Source organism: Pteropus alecto, unplaced genomic scaffold (genome assembly GCF_000325575.1).
Source record: "Pteropus alecto unplaced genomic scaffold, ASM32557v1 scaffold7, whole genome shotgun sequence".
Lineage (NCBI taxonomy): Eukaryota > Metazoa > Chordata > Mammalia > Chiroptera > Pteropodidae > Pteropus > Pteropus alecto.
In genome coordinates, this window is record NW_006494614.1 from 41,632,428 (window position 1) to 41,652,942 (window position 20,515).

Here is a 20,515-nt window from a genome sequence, read left to right on the forward strand (position 1 = left end):
TCTGGGCCTGAATGACTAAGAGAATGGAGTTGGGTGTCTTTCTCTCCTAAATCTGCTCTTTCCTTGGGACCTTCCTCAGCAGCCTCTACAGAGTCCCCTTCCTGAGCAGGTCCAGTGGCTATTGGGGTTTTCAGGGCTCCATCTTTGGTTGCTTCTGGTCACTCCTGATTGATATGATCTGTTCCTGTGTTAAGCCAAATATCCTGAATGTGCTGTTTGGGTCACTCCTACAGGCCCTGGCTCTGGAGGATGCTGAAGGAGGAAGACATGGAAGCAGGACGACCCTGAAAGGTTAAGCCTCTTAATCCTGAAACAGGTAGCTTCTCTGAAATTCTTGGTGTCTTAATGCTTTATGATGAAAGGGGTTATAAGATCATTTCTTTGACCATTGTGGTGTGAAAAATGCCTGGAGAAGGGACAGAGGTCTGCTATGGGCCTGGACACCCATAGATTTCTGGAAAACTTTGCCTAGGAAGTGGTCAGTGATTGTGGAGTCATATATTGGAATTCAGTACCAGTTGGAATGGCACCAAGGGCATCCTGTCTTGTTTGCCTTGACTTTGCATTGTTGTGAATAGTGAAGAATCCAAAGGACGTTCACGGATGGTAGTTCTAGAAGTGTTAAGAGAGAATTAGACATCTCTGGAGAATTGTAGCATTCACTCTGAGAAAATCCACGGAGTCCGTCAGAGGCAGATTCTTGGATCAGGGAGCCTTTGAGCAGGCCCTGGGGGCATTTCTAGTGTTTTTATCAGCTCTGGCCATGTTCTCTTCCAGGTTCAATTTGTCCCTTTAGAAAATAGACACACAGCTGTGATTCCTCTGCCAGGTCCCACATGGAAGCTATCTGAAGGGTCAATACATTTGTGTAGAAACAGATTTTTTTTTTGAGGTTATAAAACCCTGGTCTAGCAAGAGATGACTATTTCCTACAAATTCTCAGTGACAGTAGGGAAGGAGGGTAATGGTGTCTAATATGGTTCTTTTGGCATGTGCGGGTCTTTTTCTCAGCAAGTGCCACACTTTTTAGCTCTCTTATGTGAGACTCAGAGTCGATTGCTTCTGTTTCTTTTTTATCGTGGCTGATTTTATTTAACTTTTAAGCCATTGTGTCTTGGGGTTCCAGTAGGAAACAGATGGTTCACTCTAGTGGAGTACTCCAGGAGACTCTACTGAAAAGGGACTGTTTATAGTGGTGTAGGTAGGATAACAGAAACCATCACTGGATGTTGAAGCATCTCAGGGCTAGCAATGTCAAGGAGTTGTTCTCATGCCTAAGCCTGAAAGGAAGAGGGCGGGATTGGTTATCAGAACTGGAAAGAAAAGCCATATGGAAAGGCTATCTCTGGTAGAAGGATGCAGTCAACAACATGGCTGGGAAAGGGCCAAAAGAATATCCTCATTGAACACCCCTTGGTTCTCCTGTCTCCCGATGGCACCTCCCATTAGGTATACTCAGCAGAATCCAGAAGGCAGGGAGCCATGTTGATGCTGTCCACAGAGATCAGAACTTCTGGGGATGTAGAGCTGAATGGAGAAGGGTGGAGGATGGATATAGAGGCACAAATGGGAAATCTGACCGAGCAAGAGATCCATATTGTTTGAATTATATTATAAAGGCTGTTTTCACTTTAGACCCCAACCATTGGCTGTGAGGTCTGGAAGGAGCAACAGAAATTCTCTAGTCAAACTTAGTTCTTTTTATAATTGAAAAGGCATAGGAAAGTCAAGTGACTTGCCCAAGGCCATTCATGAATTCATTAATTCATGAAAGTTTTTCTTGAAAGCCCATTACATTTTCTCTAGGAAAATAACACAAAACATTTAAAGCAATAAGTAACAGTTAAAGCAAAATCTGAGCAAGTGCAAGGATAAAGCTGTAGGATAGTGCTTATTTCTCATTTATCATTTTGGATTCTTTGGGGTTGCGAATATCAGAAAACCAAACTCGGAGAGGCTCCCACAGCATAGGGGATTAATTAATCGTATCATGGGGTGGACTGCAGGGTGAGTGTGAATCAACAACAGCTCAGCATGTCAACCATCCAGTTTCTTTCCATCTCTCTGCTCACTCTTCCATGGTGTCAGTTCATCCTCAGGCTGGCTTCTCTCATGGAGGCAGAATGGCTGCAGAAATTCTTGGACTCATCGTTTCACACCCCTGTGGTCAGAAGTAAAGAAGCATCCCTTCTAGTAACTTGAAAAGACTAAGAAATTATCTTCCCCAGAAGTCCCTCCCTAGCAAACAAACCCTGGCATTTCATTGGCCTGAATTGAGTCATGTGCTCATTCCTTAGCCAGTCCCAATGGCCAGGCGAGTGCTCCCTGTTGATTGGTGGGGAGGAGAGATTTTTTCTTCTGATTGTCTCTATGGAGGAATGTGTCAGCTTTCCCCAAAGCACCAGGACTGGTTTGGGGGTAGAGCAGAGAGGTGAGTGATATACAAGTAAGCAGAGCTCTGGGCACTATTCAGGAAGGAAAAGATTTTGGAAGAGTGGCAGCTGATATCTACTATGCTGTATCATCTATAGAAACCTTACTAGTTTGCATTAATTGCTGGGGTAATAGTGAGAGGAAAATGACTCTTAACTAGTAAAAGTCTGGATTTTAAAGTGTTTTAACAGCGTAGTTTCAGACAGAATCTTCCCAGTGCTGTTGAAACGCTGGCAATTAGCATCTCCTTTTCAGCATGTCTTAAAACCTAGGACCTTCTAGTAGGTTAAATATGCCTTTTTCAATCCTGTTTAATTTCTAATTTGCTTATTCAACCTTTTTATAGCCAGAGTAAACACCGAACTCAAATTTTGAGTCAGTGGAGATTAAATTACAGTAATGAGGTTCCTCATTTATAACCTCATCTATAAAATGGGAATAAGAATAGCACCTACTTTATAGGCTTGTTGTTAGGATTAACTGAGGTAATTTAAGTAAAGTGCCCAGTGGGCCAATGGCTGGCCCAATAAATGTTACCTTTATTAGCATCATATATCTCAAAATATTGTCACATTTATGTGTTTAGTGCATATTTAATCTATGAAATTAACTTTTCACAACAAATATATTATGTCACTGATTACCTCTGTTAGAAATGAGATAAGTAAGGGTATTAAAAAATTTAGTGTTTATGGATTTTTTTTCTTTTTTTTTTTTTTTCTGAAGTGGGTTTTTTTTTTAGAATTTATTTTGGGGAAAACCTAAATAAAGAAAAATATAGGTAGCATATAGTTAAAGGTAGGTATGTAATCCATGGAAAATAGGGATTTTTAATTTTACTCTAAAATATTAGCTGAAAAATGTTTTAAATAGTTGATGGCCTGTTATGACCTGCCCAGCTGATTTTCTTGTCTTTGTTCTCAGTTTGGAGTCTCTGGAGGGACAAATGACCTTTCTGGGCTTTGGTTTCCCAAACTAGCCCGGTCAAGCTTTTTTGGGTGGATGGATTCTAGGATCACGTGGATTGGCAGAGATGCTGCAGTAGCCAGAAGCTAGTCCTGGGCATTTATTTCAGTGAAATTTCAGCTGACAGAATACTGTGACTCATTTTCTTAGAGCCTTTGGCACCATAAGGCTGACCTTTCAGAATCCTAGGAAGGTGTAGTGTCTGTCTTTCTTTGGGGTTCCCATGTTAATGGTGGGGAGATCACAGGTTGGCACAATGCCCTCAAACTCACCTGTGTTCAAAAACCAGGAGGAGATGGCTTTGTGGATCAAGGGGGGATATGGCGCTGCAAGGGGCCTCTGAATAGAAGAAAAAGTTATAAAGCAACCAGGAATTTATAGACTGTAAAAATTTTTATCCCTCTCTTCCATGAGTATTCATTAAAATTACTTAAATTTTCTATATTGTTTGTTGCCCCTGACGTTAGGCACTATTATGATAACTAGATGAGAACTAGTGATAACTACATGATCGATCCTGAACCAATTCTTTGGTTCATTCGGAAGATGCTGTAGACAAGTGGTTCTCACATGTAGATCGCCTGGGCCAAGACGTTATCAAAATAAAAAGATTTGGGGGATTGGTTTAGGGATACCAATTTTTTATTTTTCCAAGGAATGATGTTTTTTAAAAATCTAACGTCTGTCACCACAGTTTCATAACAGAAAGGTCTATCTTGATGTGAAAATAGAAGGAGATAATTTAAGAATAAAACATAAATCTTTACATTGAAAACAATCAGCTTTAGGAAGAATTTACTACACTGTTCTTATTTTTCTGATATCATCTGTGAAAACTACACCAGGAATGGGTGCTGCCTGCCATCTACCCATAACAAGTGTTGAGAAGAAGAGTTATCTACTTAATGTGCAACTGTAGGGGGAAAAAATCATACCTTTTTGGAGCCTCTCTTGGCGCCTTGGAATTCTTCTTAAGTGAAATGTCTTTGATTTAAAGGGATGCAAGCAATTCACTTGAATAAAAGTCTTGATAAATCCAACTCATTTTAAAAGGAATTGTTTACTCTCAAGCCATTAACTTAAAATTGTTAGTTTAATTTTCCACCACTAGGTAGAAAATTTTGTAATATCTAAATTGTTCAAAATAAAAGATATGTCCACGGTTTTTCTTTTTCCACAATTTAACCCTAAAAAATGAAATATCTGTTAAATTTGATTTGGCCTTTAGTTGTATGTGGTGTGCATCTGTGCGTGGAAAAGTACACACACACAAACACAACTTAGTTTGGTCTGAAAAGCTCCAGGAAGGAAAGAGGGTTTTTGAGAAAAGCACTGTATACATTAGCCGGTGGTGTTAGTACTTGTAGCAACAATTGTATCTTGGAGTTGCCAAAAAAGTACGGCTTAAGATGCCTTTTGGAGTCCTTAAAAAACCCCAAACATACACCCAATCACCCCTGGCGTCCAAAACAGTAATAAAAATGTTCCTCATTCTGCTTCGCTTCACATGCCTGCTTGGCTTTGCCACAAACATGTTTTGCCTTCCAGCCAGGGATTAAGCTTCTGTGCGAGGCCATGACTGGCATGAAAGCAGCTTCCCTGCTCTGGCTGAGGGGGAGAGAAAGACTGCTTGCATGCCTGCGTGAAATCCTAAATGGAATCATGGAATTCTAGAGCCTAAGAGCATTTTGAAGTCCCTGCCTTCCTGCCAGGTTATCCTAACGCTCGTCATCTGGACTGGCAAGAGCTGTCGTATTCCTAACTCTTTACTGAGTGCTAGCATTTCATGGGTTCTTTGTGAACAAGGACATGAACTAAGAAGTGTCTTTCTCAAGAAAAAGCAGACTGTTCTGTGCCACACTCACATCTGTAGTTATTGCCTTGTCCACAGCCTCATTCTTGGGCATAGTGTTACTGTTTGAGTCCTGTTTCTGTGCTTTTATGTGCTCATATGGTACAGTCCTTGCATCTTCTAGTCCTTGCATCTTCACTCCATCTTAATTTGATGAGACTCCTTACCGCTTGTTTCTTTTAAAGTGTATCTCAGTCTACAGCTAGCTATGCGGTCTACAGAGCGATAGCTCAGTGTTTTTTTGGGGCAGATGTTACCACAACTCTCCTGTCTTAGTCAACTCAGGCTGCCGTAGACTAGGTGTCTTAGACAATATAAATTTATTTCTCGCAGTTCTGAAGGCCAGGAAGTCCAAGATCACGGTGCTGTCAAGGTAGGTTTCATTCTGAGATCTCTTCTCTTGGCTTGTAGGCAGCCATCACTTTGCTGTGTGCTCACATGACCTCTTCTTGGTGCATCCTGGAGGGAGGAAACTCTGGTGTCTTCCTTTTCTTATAACGGCGCTGATTCCATCATGGGGCTCCACTCTGGTTACTCGTCTTAACCTAATTAACTCCCAAAGGCCCCACCTCCTAATAGCATCAGATTGGGGGCCAAGGCCTAAACCTGTGAATTTCGGGGTTGGGGGGGGCACCAACATTCAGTCCAGAACAATTTTGAATCTTTTTTTGTGGCCCCTTGAAGTGCTTAGAAGGTCATTACTCCAGGAGCCCTGCAGTAAGTAGAGAAAGCCTTAGAGTTACAAGCTTTTATTGCCCTGGAAAAGGTGTGGTGTCCTACATCTGGAGAAGATGGCTTGATGGACCAGAAGCTGGAAGACCTTTAACATAGATTTAGAGGTGACCTGGATTAGGTAGGGTTAGACTGATGATCTGCTTGGCTTCTTTTCAGATCTTAGATTTCCACGTTTTATATGTCAGTGATAAAGTTATGGTTGCTAAACTTCGTCAGCCTCAGTGAAATTAGGATGGTTCAGTATTTACTATTCCCCTACCAACTTCTATGGCCTCCTTTACCGGCCTCCGAAAAGGAGACTCTTGGAACCAAAGCCTGGGAAAATGATTTTTTCTTAGCGCTTGATTATCTTGGGCATTTACTCCCTTTTCATGGGGGAAAGAAAGGCCGTCAATTATAATAAAACTGTTCCCTGTGCCATTAGAGATCTATATCTTACAGTATCATTTTAAATATATACAAACACGGTAATGTGCACATGGACACAGGTGTGCATGCACGTGCACACATAACCTATGCCAGGTGGAATATTTTCAATTAAAAAGGCCTTTGAAAATCCTTCTAAACTTTCAAGGAACAGATAATTCCTGTTATATAAACTGTTCCAGTTTTTATAAAAAAAAAAAAAAAAAAAAAGGTGGAAAACTTCCAGATCCTCTGTCAAGCAAACATGACCCTGATAACAAATTTGGCAAGCCCCTAAAGGGAGGCTCTATACCAATGTCGCTTAGGAATGTAAAAATTTTAGATAAAATTCTAATGAGTAGATTTCAATAATAGAGTATGTGAATGTTTCACTATACCCCAGTAGGTTATATTCCTGGAATGCAGGAATGGCTTCATATACATATAGTTTTATATGATTCACATAAATTGTTTAAGGAGAACTATATAATAATCTCATTAATTTCAAAAGTGTATTCAGTCAATTCAACTTTTAATTTTTATAAACTGCTTTAAAAGGAATATATAAAATGACCATTTTTTAATATAATAAGGTAAAAATTTTAATACATCCACTGGCATTATACTTACTGGAGCCCCAATTAAGGCATCATTGGATGTGATTGAGATCAAAACAAAAAGCCTATGCAGAAAGTTACAAAATAGTAACTTGAAGAATAAATATTGTAAAGAAAAGGATAAAATTATTATTAACTACAGATTGCTTAGTTGTAGGCCAAAAAGACTTAAACTCTCTAAAAACTAAAAACCCTATTTCTAGATGGTAAGAATCAAATGAAAGATTTAGCTATTTCTGAATTTAGTTCGTGAGTCTAATACCATTTCTCTCAAAGTCCTATCAGGATTTTTAAAATTTCACAAGATGGTTCTAAGACTATTTGAAAAATAAGTAGATGAGAACCCTTGGGATTTCTGAAAATGATTTTAGGGGAAGGAAGTTAGATCTATTGAATATTAAAATACATAGCACTACCAGATATGAAAATGCATTATGAAGCCTTTGTAATTAAAACACTGTGGTTCTGGCATAAAAGGAGGAAGTAAATGAGCTAGGATAGTTTAGAAATAGACCCCCACAAAAATAATTTAATCAATTATAAAGAAGTTATCACAAATCAGTGGGGAAGGGAAATTATTGAATAAATAATTTTGATACCTAGTTAACAGTTTGGAAAAAATCATTTTGACTTCCCCAGAATGAATTACAGATGGATTAAACAATTAAGTGCAAAATGTAGAGACATGGGAAATTTATAGAAATGAATATTGCTTAGAAACAAAAGAAAAACATTCAAAAGGAAAATAATAGTCGATCAAACTACAGGAAAAATCAAAGATTTCTTCATGTAAAAAAAACAATGGAGAAACAATAGACTGAGAAATTATTTGTAGTAACATGACAGAATTAATATCTTTATTATGTGAAATGCTCAAATTAAAAAGAGAGATAGTAAAACTTTGGTAGGACGCTTGAATAGATAACTAAATACAACACTAAATAAATACATGGGAAATGTTCAGTTTTGTAATAAGAGACATGTAGATTCAAACAGCAGTAAAGTACTATTTTGACATATTTGCCAAAAAATATATTTTTAATGATTATCCCCAATTCTGGTGCTATTGCAATATTGTGCAGCAAGTTTACAATTTATATATTTATTATTCATACATTTTGATCCAGTAATACCACTTCTGTGGGCCATCTTCCCACATCCTCCTAGGAAGGAAATCATACAAAATATTTAATAAGCTATTTAGACAAAAATGCTCCCTGATGCATTATTTACAAAGCAAACACACAAAGAATTAATGTCCAACAGTTGAGTAACTATAAAATAAAGTAGTTTTCTTCCAGCATAATACTCTACTATAATTAACAATTATTTTGAAGATTTGTAGCAATGTGACAAGATATTCACAATATAATTTTATGTGCAGAAATTGCAATATAAATTGTGGTATAGTTTCACAGTAGAATACAGCTATATAGCTGTGCCATTAAAATAAACAAACCATAGCTGCTTATGACAACACAGAAGAATCTCAAGAATTATAACCTTAAGTAAAAAAACAAGTTGCAGAATCACTACAGGATGATTCCAATTACATAAAGTTCAAATGTGTGCAAAACTAGTAATGTAGTATTTAGACATCCATATGCATGTGGCAAGAACTATAAGACCAAGTGAGCATAGACAAAATTTTAGGATAGTGGTGGAAGGAAAGGGTGGATGAGGGAGGGACTCAAGGTGGGGCTACCTGGAGGGCTGGTCAAGTTCTCTTCCTCAAGCTGAGCTGTGGACACATGTATATATTATTGCTATTTTTTAATACCCTTAACATAAACTAAAAAATTATAATGTATTTAATGATAGCTAAAGGAATATTAAAACCTATATTCACTGATTACAATTAGGTACAAAATGTGTATACCTGATGATGATGGTATGGATAGATATATACAGATAACAGTGATTGTTAAAGGGGTGAAATTGTGGGTGGTTTGTTCTTTCATTTTCTCTCATTTCCAAATTTTCATTTAGGTGCTTACATTAGATTTTTTTAAAAAGAAAGAAAAGGAAGAAATACTTGAGACAACTTGCAATCCTAGATGATTTAAGCATCCAGTGGAGGAAGTGCCCTTGCTTTGGAGGGTGATAGACTCTATCACTGAGGTAGAAGGGGTGATGGACTTAAAATGTAAATAGAATGTGTTTAGAAAAATAAGTTGGTCCATGAATAGACACTGAGCATCTTTCTTGTGTGAGAAAGCATTAACGTAGCCTGTATTCTGAAAATACTTCTGGATGCTGAGTTTCAGTGAATTGCTAAAATGGATGGATTAGCAAGGTCAGCATTTCTTTGGGTTCCTTTAATTTTTTTAGCTTCATTTTTTCGTCTTGTTATGAAAATAATACAATTGATTTGAAATATTCTTACAGAAAAATAGTAGAACCTGAAGTTGATTAGACACTAGTAGTAAATCTCAGGTGGGAGGAAATACAGAGGATAGAGGACTATGTTAAAAGACACCACAGGGATGCAATCAGGAAGTTCTTGGGACGTATGACCCATATGTTCAGTAAATAAAATGGCATGGGAAAGGGGAGTCACTATGTAATAAATTTAGAAAGACTCAAAAGACATAACCAAATGCAACTGTAAATCTTGTTTGGATCCTGATTTAAACAAACCAGCTGTAAAAGGTATATATGAGATATTTGGGGAAATTGGGACACTGACTGGATATTTGATATTATTGTTAATTTTTAGGTGTGATATTGTTATTATGGCTATGTTTTAAAGATACATGCTAAAGTATTTATACACAAATGGAACATCAGGTATTTGCTTTAAAATAATCTAGTGGAGAGTTTGAGTATGTTAAATATTTAAAAATCTTAATGTATTGGATGAACGATACATCCAGGATTTATGTTAAAATAACCCAGGGGTACGGGACATGAAACAATGTCAGTCATGGATGGTAATTAAAGTGGGGCAATGAGTACATATATTCTTGCTACTTTTGTGTACGTTTGGAATTTTTCATAATAAGATGAAGAATAAAATCAAAGTAACATGTTCATAGGTGAAAACATATAAAATGTAGAAAAGTATAAAGAAGAAAATGAATGTCACCCATAATACCACCCCATTGGAGATAGCAACTATCAACGTTTTGACAAAAATCTTTCCATACTTTTTTTCCTAATGCATTTACAACATATGTTCTTATACATATATACTGTTAAACAATTAAGAAATTATACTATCTGTATTGTTTTGTATCCTTTTTTATATCTAGACTCTATTGTGCTTTAATACATTTATATCATAATTAAAAATTATGGCTGTATATTATTCTAATATGCGAATATGTACACACATGCCGTAATTTATTTTTCTTACCAGTCTGTTGCAGATGGATATCTAAATTGTTTCATTTCTTTTCTATTCAGTTTTTTTACATACTTGTTTATTTCTTTTGACAAATATCTAGAATGCCAAAGGATTTTTAAGGCTTTTTTTCTCTATCATGCCAAACTGCTTGTTGAAAATGTGATACCATTTTGAAGTCCTTCCTGTAGCATATATGTTTACCCATTTCATCATAATCTCAGCAACACTGGATGCTAGATTCACAATATTTTAAACATTTGCCAATTTAATCGATAAAGAGAATCATATTTTAATTTGTAGGTTTTGGTTATAGTGAGTTTAGAAATCTTTTCATAAGTCAGTATTTCTTGTGACTAGGTATTTGTGACTAGGTATTTTTGTGACTAGGTATTTATATCTTTTCCCCTAATTTTTGTATTTATCTCTACTTACTGACTCCTAAGGGTTCTTTACATATTAAAGGATATTAATATTTCATATATTGTAAGAATTGCCATCCCCCCCAGTTTCTTGTTTGTCATTTAACCTTGTGTCATTTTTGTGTCATTAAAGTTTATAAATCTGTATTTTTTTCCCTTTAAGCCTCTGTAATTCTCTACATTTTAATTTTGTAACTGTATTCAGTATTTTACTAAGAGATTTCATTGCATAGCATTGCCCTCTAAAGTTTGCTTTTTTATTTTAAAAACTTGATTGGTTACCAAATAAGACGTTTGTGGTAGAAAAGAATACATTTAAAAAATTTAGCTTTAATTTGGTAGTTTTCCTTTCAGTAATTTTTCTATATGTGTATATTAGTTAGTGTAACACTTGCTGAAGAAACAATTAAAACCCCAAATTACAACCTAACATAACAGAGGTTTATTTCTTTCTTAGTCAGTTGAACATTGGTGCCCCTGATTGACAGTCCTCCAGTGAATGATCCAGTTGCCTAGGCTCTTTCCATCTTGTGGCTGTTCCATTCTCTAGAGCTTTGGGGTCCTCTGTATCTAGTTGGCAGATGGAAGAAGAGTACATAGAGAAGACATTCCACTTTCTAACCACCTCAGCCTGAAAATGCCTCACATCACTTCCACCTATAGTCCTTTAGTGGGAATAGTCACATGGCACTGCCTAGACACAAGGGGTGCTGGGAAATGTAGTCTCTGGCTGGGCAACTGCCTCCCAGTGAAAACTACATTCTGGAAAAGGCATGATTATTTGTTGGATATTTAGCTGAATCTGCCACCATTTATTATATTTATAATGTATATGATATATATATTTTTTACAAAATGGAATCATCCTATTAAGAGTTTTGAATTGTAGCATCATTTTGTGAGCATTTCCCTGTCTAATTTTTTTTTTAAAAAACATGGGTTTTTAAGTCTACATGTTACTCCCTGTATTGATATATCATAATTCATTTTTCTATTATAGTACAGTTAGCTTTCTCTAGATTTGTATTATTATGAATAGTGCTTCTATAAATGTCCTTGTGTATAAATCTTCGAGTATCCCTCTGATTATTTCCTCAGGGAAAATTATTGAGAGTGAACTTGCTCAGAATTAAGCTGGTAATACGTATTACCAAATGGCCCTTGAGAAATGTGGGCTAATTTATACTCTCATCAAGTAACGCCTAAGGATTCTGATTTAGGAATATCTTTGACTATTCTGGGTATTATAATTTGTTTGTTTTTTGCTGGTTTGTTGAAAATGATATTACATTGTTTTAATTTGCAAGTTTTGCTTAGTAATGAGTTTGAACATTTTTCATGAAGCCATCAGTAATCTTTATTTTATGTGTATGTGTGAATTGCCTCATTGAGTCCGTTCTCATTTTTATTTTACAGTGCTTCATCTTTTTTCAAGCATTTATAAGAGATTTTTATGCAGTATGTTATATTAACTTGTCATATGTTATAAATATTTTTATCTAGCCCTGTCCTTTCTTGATTTTGCTCCATAATCCATTTTTTTTTAAGATTAATCTCTACAGTTGGAATCCTAATGTGTGATATCACACCCACTGAGTCTGCCTGATTAGCAGCACTCTTGAAATTAATACCTTTTATAAAGCAAATTCTTTTTCCTGACCTGTCATATGGTTTGAATGTTCTTAATGTGAATTTTAGTTATCTTAGAGCAAGGGGGTGGTCATCAAGAAAATGGACTTGACAAGAAGGATTTAGGGCACTGGCCTAAGTTACCCATGGAGATAGTGAGACCGACTTCTGTATCTTCCCAGGATACTTAAGAGAGGCAAGGAGACAGGCCGATGGATGGTATCTGAGGGGACTCCATGGTTTTAGCTAAGTGAGTAGCAGCAGGGGTCTCAGAGGCCCTCTGGCTGTTTTTTTGTTAGATCTTATTAAAAACATATGTGGTAGAGTGGCAAGAACCCAAACTAGGGGTCACAGAGCTGAGCTGTAGTCTCAGCTCTGCTACTCACTGACTGTGACCCTGAGCCAGTCACTTGTCCACCTGAGCCCTCAGTTTACTCATCAGCAAAACTCAAGGAGTTGTTGTTGGCAATGTTTTGGGTGCATGAATTCCAGGGCTGTGCAGTGCGGTTAGTTCTTACAAGACCTTTTTAACATTCACTGCCTGCTCTGACCTGTGTCAGGTGGGTGGGCAGGGACTGGGGAGAGGGTTGGACCCTTCAGTCTCCTGAGTGATTTATGAAAGAAATCAACCCAATATCTATCTGTTCCAGATATAATATGATCTAAATGTGATATTCACCTAATAAGATTAGATGAATGTAATATGGTTTTCCTCTAAAACACAAATACTGCGCCACTTTTAATTGTAGTAGCCAAATTAAATTACTCATCCCAAATTAGATTTCCAGCAAACTTAATTTGGACATGAGCTCAGTGGCCCTGAGTAATTTTTTAAGATATAAATATAAATCAGTAGGATACTGGTATTGTTCCTCTGGACTCTTCAGTGGTTACCATCAAAGAGAATAGATAAACATCTGGAGGAAACATGCCAAAATAGAGCTGAGGCAGAAACCAATTCTTCAGCTTATCATTTAGGGTTATTTTATCCCCCGTCCGTCACTTGAGTCTTATTGCATATGATTGCCTTTCTTCTTCTTCTTCCTTGATTGATTTCCTTAATGTCTTCATTCCCTCGGGAGGACACTAGGTATGAAATGGCTCCCTGGGTAGTTTCTGGAGCCACAAGGATTTGGTAAGGGACTAGAAAGGTTTTTAGCGTTGCATTAGCCAGTTTTCTCTCATTTTATACCAGTTAGGTGACAGATTAACTGAAAACCAACCCAAACTGGTTTAAGAAAAACAGAAAATGTATTGGCTTATGCGACCAAGCAATCCAGGAGTAAATCCTGGCTTCAGGTCAGACTTTATCCAGGGCTCAAATGAAGTCCCCAAGGCCCAGTTTTTCTCCTTCGGTGTTGGTTTCGTTCTTAAGCCTATTCTCCCCTTCTGGCCCCAAGACGGCATCCCGCAGCTTCTGGGTTGGTCTGTTTCCTTGTTGTCATCCAGTGGGAGAAAAGAAGATAGCTTCCTTGATGGGTCAACCAAAGACTTGGAATTAAGTCCAGTTGTCCCTCGTTTGCTTGACCTGAATCCTATGCCTTCCTGAACCCGTACTGTGTGGAGGGGATGGGACAAACGACTATCGGGGAGATTCAGGGGACTATTGGAAAAGTAGACAGGGTAATGCAGCAGGGTTGGTACCTCCAAACCTCCACGATGCATTATATAGAGCCTTCTGCTTTTCCAAGCACTTAGGCTTACATTCTCTCATTTGAACTGTAAATGACCTTGAGAGGTGGATAGGACATGTTCATGGATGAGGAAGTGAAGTTCACCATGGAATCAACTTACTCAAGGCCTTGTCAGTCATAGAGCTAAGACCAGACTCAATGCCTTATGAGTCTTCCGTTTCTTTTCACTGTATCCTACCTTCTTTCCCTGATCTTTTCCACTAGCCCTTCTTTCTCGCTCCCCCAACACCAGCTCAGAGTTCTTCATTAAATAGACAGTCAGTCAATAGTTGTTAACTTGTTATTGACCGACCAGTGTACCATCAGATCAAACGTGGCCTTTCAGCTCATACTTCATGAATATCATTATAGCGAAAACTAATGTGGTTGATTCCCAGTTATTAATTTGTAGATTGCCCCTGGTAATTCAGTTTTTCCTTCCCTGAATTATAGGTAGGGGTTTTCTAACAGAAGAATGGAATTTGGTTCAGATCACTTGAATACAGACATACAGAAAAGAGGTGCGTTTGTGTGTGTATGTGTGCGTGCGCGCAATTGCACGCGCATGCACACAGACTGACATTACAGATTAAGTATGTTTCCATTCCCCGCCTCCTTAGTGTGGATAGCTGAAATTAGATTTGATGCCTGTCTCTCCATTTAAATGTAACTTGTATTTCTGAAAGTCACTACTGGCAAAGCCCCCATTTGCTCAAACCAAAGACCTGTGAACATGTGTGCCATTTAGAAATATTTTGAGTAATAACTATACATCTGCTTTTCATTTCTTTAAGAAAAATCACAGGTATCTGTTGTCTTCTTCCTGCCTGGAAAACTCTCCCCTATCACTGTCTTCTCAGGTTTTACTTCCACTTCCTCTGGGAAGCTTTGTGGACTTTCTCCAGCTGTGCTTCTCTTTGTGCTGAAGGTCTGCGTTCCACAGTCAGTACTTCCCCCTGTGTCCTGTGATATACTAATTGTTTCATTCCTATGGGTTTTGTCTCCTTAATCATTATTAACTCTTTGAGGTCAGTGTCTTACCACTTTTTTTTAATCCTCCATGGAACTTCCCTCCACGTTAAAGCGAAGTGGGCAATCGGTTGGTATTCGATTCAGTGAGTCGGGTAGGTACTCCTCCTGTGTGCTCCCACCTCACCGTCCTACTTAAAATGGCTTTAGTTGTCTGGTTACTTGTCCTTATTTCTCCAGTATGGTTCTTGGTACATTTTAAGGGCAAAGTAAATACATGTTGACAATGAATGATTTTCACCTTCTCTATACCACCCCCACCCTCTCACCCTGCCCCTCACCCCCCACCAACCACGGAACCATAAGTTCTTCGAAGGTGGAAACTGTATCTTATTGTTCTTTGTGTTCTCTGTAGTGCCTAACAGTGTCTACCACGTAGTAAATGCTCAATAAATCTTTGTTAGAGAATGGATTTTGTGGGTGGGAAGAAGCCATTGGTACCTTCTTGGGACTTGCCTTGGAAAGAAACAGATGGGAACTGAAGCTCTAAGAGAGAAGAGGGTGATTGAGACTGGATGGGATGGGTTCAAGAGCTGAGTGTGCCAACCCCATCTGCTTCTTTTGATTTCCAAGTACGGATAAGGCCCTTCTCTAAGGGCAGAGTGCTGTGTCTTCTAGCTGGGCTTCTGGTGAGCTCAATGCCTGAGAAGCAGTTGCATGAGGGATAGTGACTATGATGTTGTTTTATTTTTAACAACAACCATAAAGAATTTTCTACCTGAACCCCTTTAGAAATTTGCATAGTTGAGATGAGAAGACACGAGCTAGAAGGAGGGGCACGTGGTCACTTCCCTGTGTTGACTTCTTCGTTCTCATTACCCTGGGAGGTGCTAATGAGCCCTAAAGGAAGGGAGAAAGGAGAGGTCAGCAACCCATTAGCATCCCTGAGTGGTATAGTACCTCTCGGTTAACCAAATTCATCCTGCTTTGCCTGGAACTGTCCCAGTTTTAGTTCTGAAAGTCCTCAGTCCCTGGTAAACCAGTATGGGTGGTTACTTTAGATGCTACTTGTTCCCTTCCCTGCCCTGGACAGCTCTCCTCAGTTCCTTTTCCCTTTGCAAGATCTTTGCTTTGGCCTTTTCCCTCATCTCTTCCTGCTTTCTTTACTGCTTCTACTCTAGCTTTTTCAAGCTGCTCTATAAGCCGTGATGGATTTCTCTCTTAGAGGCCTTTGCAGACCAGTGTTCTGAATCACTGTGGGTTGACCAGAGTTCTTGGAACTAAGCGTAGTTGTAGGTGCTGCCTTTTCATCCTCTCTGGCTCCGCTTGGCTTCTGAAATCAGCTGAGCTGTGACAGCTTCTGGCACACAGAGTTAGAATTCATCTGCCTTCAGGGAGAGTCTACCTTCTCTGCGGGAGGCTGTTTGTATACATGTGACACTCAGTAAGTGGGCACAGTAGTACCCTCTGCCTGGAAGGTCAGCCAGGGGAAGCAGCAATGTGGGCATGGCTTGGCCTGCAATACCATGTGGCGGGCACCGAGGACCAAATCCCTGTCCCGGCCTTGGCCCTCAGCTCCTCTCTTGCCCTTGCACCGGGGCCTCCAGCTCTTAGCAAGGCCTAGCTGCGGCCTGTCCTTTTCCCCAAAGCCTCCTCGCCCCCATTACCTCTTTGTTCTCAGAACTCTTAATTATACATACAGTAAGTACTGCTTCATTGAGTGAGTGTAATTGTTTTCTTCCGCGTTTGTCTTGTGTTAGTCCTTCTTTGAAGGCAGGCTTCTTATACTTCTTTTCTTTCCACCTCTCAGCACCTGGCCTCGCGCTGGGCCCACAGCAAGCCCTCGCTTGGTACATATTGTTGACTGACAGAGCCTCAGCGATTTGTGGGTGACAGTGGGTTGGTTCCGTGCGAGCACCCGTGCACAAAGTATGTTGGCAGCATGAGGAGAAGGAAGGCAGGAATTGAGACTCTGCCTGAGCCAGGCCCAGGATCTCGGATGGATTCAGTCATCCTGACTTCTTCTTTAATACTGGCGCTGGAGAATGAGGCTTTTTAAATCCGAAGTGAATTTTTAGGTGCAGAAGACCTCATTTTATGTATTAGGTTAGCTTTAAATTTTCTAGAACATTCAAATATAATTTAAAAATAATCACAGAAGATTAAACAATTCTGAGACTGTTCTAGAGAGGCAGGAAAGTGGGTTTTGATTTTTATAGTTTTCCTTTTTTGATTCATTCCCTTTTTGGAGGAGTTCTGAGGGAGGTGCTGCTGAGTCCCAGACCCTGTAGACCTAATTCCGTTCTGTCTCTCGGTGTTTTGCTGGTCCACTACCAGGAAGGTGGGTGCTTTGAGCTGTCGCCAGTTCTAACTTCTTGCTTGGGTCTTCTGTAACCAACTGCATGCTGCCGCTGAGTGCGTGCGTGCATGTGCGTGCACAAGTGTGTTTATTGTCAAATGTAAATAGCTTTAAAAACTTATAGGGATAATACACGGTCTTTGTAGAACACTTAGAAGGAAGCTAAAACTGTCTTTACTCCTATTCCTTAGAATAACCACGATGATCATTTTCATGGGTATCTCTCGATTTTTTTTCTGTGCACTCACACATATGCTCAGACACAGGCACATACTCACATACAAGAGTATATTTATACAGATGGGATCATTTTGTATAAAACTTAAGGGCCTGTTTTATTTTTGCTGCGCAATATTTTATGGACTTTTTTTCTGTGCCAATAAAGATTAATTTATCATTCATTCAGCAAATACTGAATGCCTACCACGTGTCTAGCACTCTTCTGGGTGCTGGGAATATAGCATTGAAAAAAAAGAGATAAAACTCCTTCCCCTCATGGAACCTATAGTCTAGTTAGGGTGACCAGCAGTAACAAATAAATACAGTATGTAGTAGGTTAGAAGGTGATAAGTGCTGTGGAAAAAAATGAGATAAGGAGGGTGAATGGTTGGGGAGCGCATTTTGCAGTTTTAAACAGGATGGTCAGGGGAGGATGAGGCCGTGGAACAGGTACTGGGGCTGTAATGTTTAGCGAACAGCATGCACTGCTAAGGTGACCACTAGGGTGAGGTCTGTAGTTGTGGCTGGAGGAGACATCCCATCTGAGCCTTAGGAGCGCTGAGCAGGGACCACTCAGCTCATTTGGGGTAGCAAATACAGACTTGTGCATCCAAGCACTGTCCTTTGTTGGTCATTTCACAATAATAACGAGCACCACTAATACGACATTTCAATTTCCAAAGCAACTTTTTACATCTGTCATTCTGGCCCTGCCGTTTACTAGCTGTACAGCTTTGGGCAAATAACTCGCCCTTTCTGGGCCTCGGTTTCCTCATTTATGAAATATTAAGATTCTTGTACAGTCTAAATGAATTACTCCAAGTGTGTAGAACAGTGCTGATAAAAGGTATTACCAAGAAGTTCACCTATTATTATTATAGCCTTTCACTTACTACTTGGGACAGTCCTGCAAGGAGGATGTTATGCTCAGTATAGAGATGAGGAAGTTGAGGCTCAAGGAAGTCAGCACCACTAGTTCATGGTGGAGTGGGGTCTCAAACTCCAGGCTTCAGACTCTGGGCCCAGCTTGGTCCATGCAAGCACCTGCCTTCCTCCAGGTGGGCGCAGCTCCTCTTCCTGCTTCAGGAAGATGCCCAGGAGACATGGCCACGAATTCCACTGAGACTCCTCAGAAGGGATGCAGCCCTCTGAGGTGGTGGGAGGGCTGGTCAGGGTGAAAAGAAGGAAGGATTCAGAGCTTCTGCAGGGAAGGCCCGAGGGCGGCAGCGCTGCGTGGCATCTCCACTGCTGTCAGTTTGGTGTCAGTGCATCTTTTTCTCCTTCCCTTCCAATCACTGTAGATACTAACTTGTGAAGATTTCTCTTAAGGACTCAGAGAGGGACACAATAATTAGTGACTTTTCTAGTTTTAAGTCTCTGACTTTAAGAAGTACTCTTACTCTTGTGTCTGCAGTAGGTTGTTGAAAAACACCACGAACAATGACACAACAAAACCTCATAGTTGTTACCACTTGCCTCCTTCCAGAAGGTCTCCTGGCAGCAGCCTTGCAGCTCACCAGGTCCTAACACTCTCATGCGCGTAGCCTATACTCTTAGGACAACGCACTTTGAAGGACTCGTGGGTCTGAATGGAATGGGGGGGACTGTTGTCTAGAGTAATTTCTCCTCTGAGGTCAATGCACCCCCTGCCCCCACCAATGCACATAGACAGCCTAGAGTAATGCAGCACCGCCTATACCTCGTGTCTGGTTCTCTGAAATGGAACGCAGAGCGTGTGTTACCGTGGAAACCATAATATAAATGGTGGCTACGTGCAGTTAAAATAGCACTGTTAGTTTTATGCTGCAGGTACATTGTAAGTTCAGAAGGCTTTTGTGGGCTGGCTTGGGAGTCTAACCAACATTTTAAATATGGTTTCTGTGGCTACATGCTGGCAGGATTCTAAAGAAATTACTTTTAAGCAAACCTTTAGAGCAAGTTGTTTGTAACAGGGAAATTGGCAGTTGGTAATTTATAGTGTGTTTTCTTAACCATCTCGTGGGGTTTCTCATATCCCAGGATTCCAGATGGAGTGTAAGCTCCTGGGAAGTCCTGTGACAGATGGATGGAGTTGTGGCTCAACAGTAGCATTTTCAGAAACGGCGTCAGGGTGTTGGTATGAGTCAGTGTGCGGTGGGGCCGCCAGATGCTATGACAGAGCAGAGAACCCACCAGGAGTGAGGCGTGGGGGGCATACCTGGGTCCCGGAGCCCAAGACGGGCTTAGACGGGATGTTTTAAGACCGGGGCAGGACTTCAGCTTTATACCAAGTCATGTGAGTAACAGGTGAAGAAATTGGGCCTGGAAAAGAGAAGATTTGGGAGGAATTTAATAATGATGTTTCATCATTTGAAGCGTCTTCATGTAGTCCCCCAAAAGGGACTGAGAAATGAGACATTTTCGTAATTTCTGAAAGGCGTTTAACAGCCCAAACTATTGAAGATGGGAAATGAGTTACTTTAATAGTGAGTTCCCCATCATGAGAAGTATGTGAGGAGAAGCTGGTTGGCTACTTGTGGAGGATATTTTTAGAGGGGATTTAAGTTCTGGATGAGTGATTAAACTAGACTTCAAAGATCTTTGCTAACCTAGAGCTTCTGTGATTCTAGGGCATAGATGAAAATAAACTTAATTTTCTGGGCCTCCGATTCAGAGTGATCAGTAGTGGCTGCCTGTAGCAAAGGTGAGAAGGGTTTGAGGCTGGCTCAGTCTGGACTAAGCAAGTAGGAGCTCCTTGATCAATTAGCAATGTCTGCCATGATGGGCATGGGGGTGAGGAGGTTGCAGAATGGCTAGTATTAGCCATCTCCTTTCCAGTGGTGATTGTTGGTGAACTTTGACTCAGGTGTAGGGTGACCAGCTGTTCTGGTTTGCTTGGGATCAAGGGGGT

General features: G+C 39.7%; 1 protein-coding gene across 14 annotated transcripts in view; it reads left to right on the forward strand.

Annotated features, from left to right (window-relative positions):
• The window catches only part of TRERF1 (transcriptional regulating factor 1), a 188,483-nt gene that overhangs the window by 74,456 nt on the left and 93,512 nt on the right, over positions 1-20,515 (forward strand). For 12 of the 14 annotated variants that reach the window (XM_015600577.2, XM_015600579.2, XM_025042785.1 and 9 more), the window contains one exon: positions 234-316. The exons of the other annotated variants lie outside the window; for them this stretch is intronic. The gene's annotated coding sequence lies outside the window, so the exon portion shown is untranslated. The remainder of the gene's footprint in view (positions 1-233; positions 317-20,515) is intronic. 14 annotated transcript variants of the gene reach the window in all.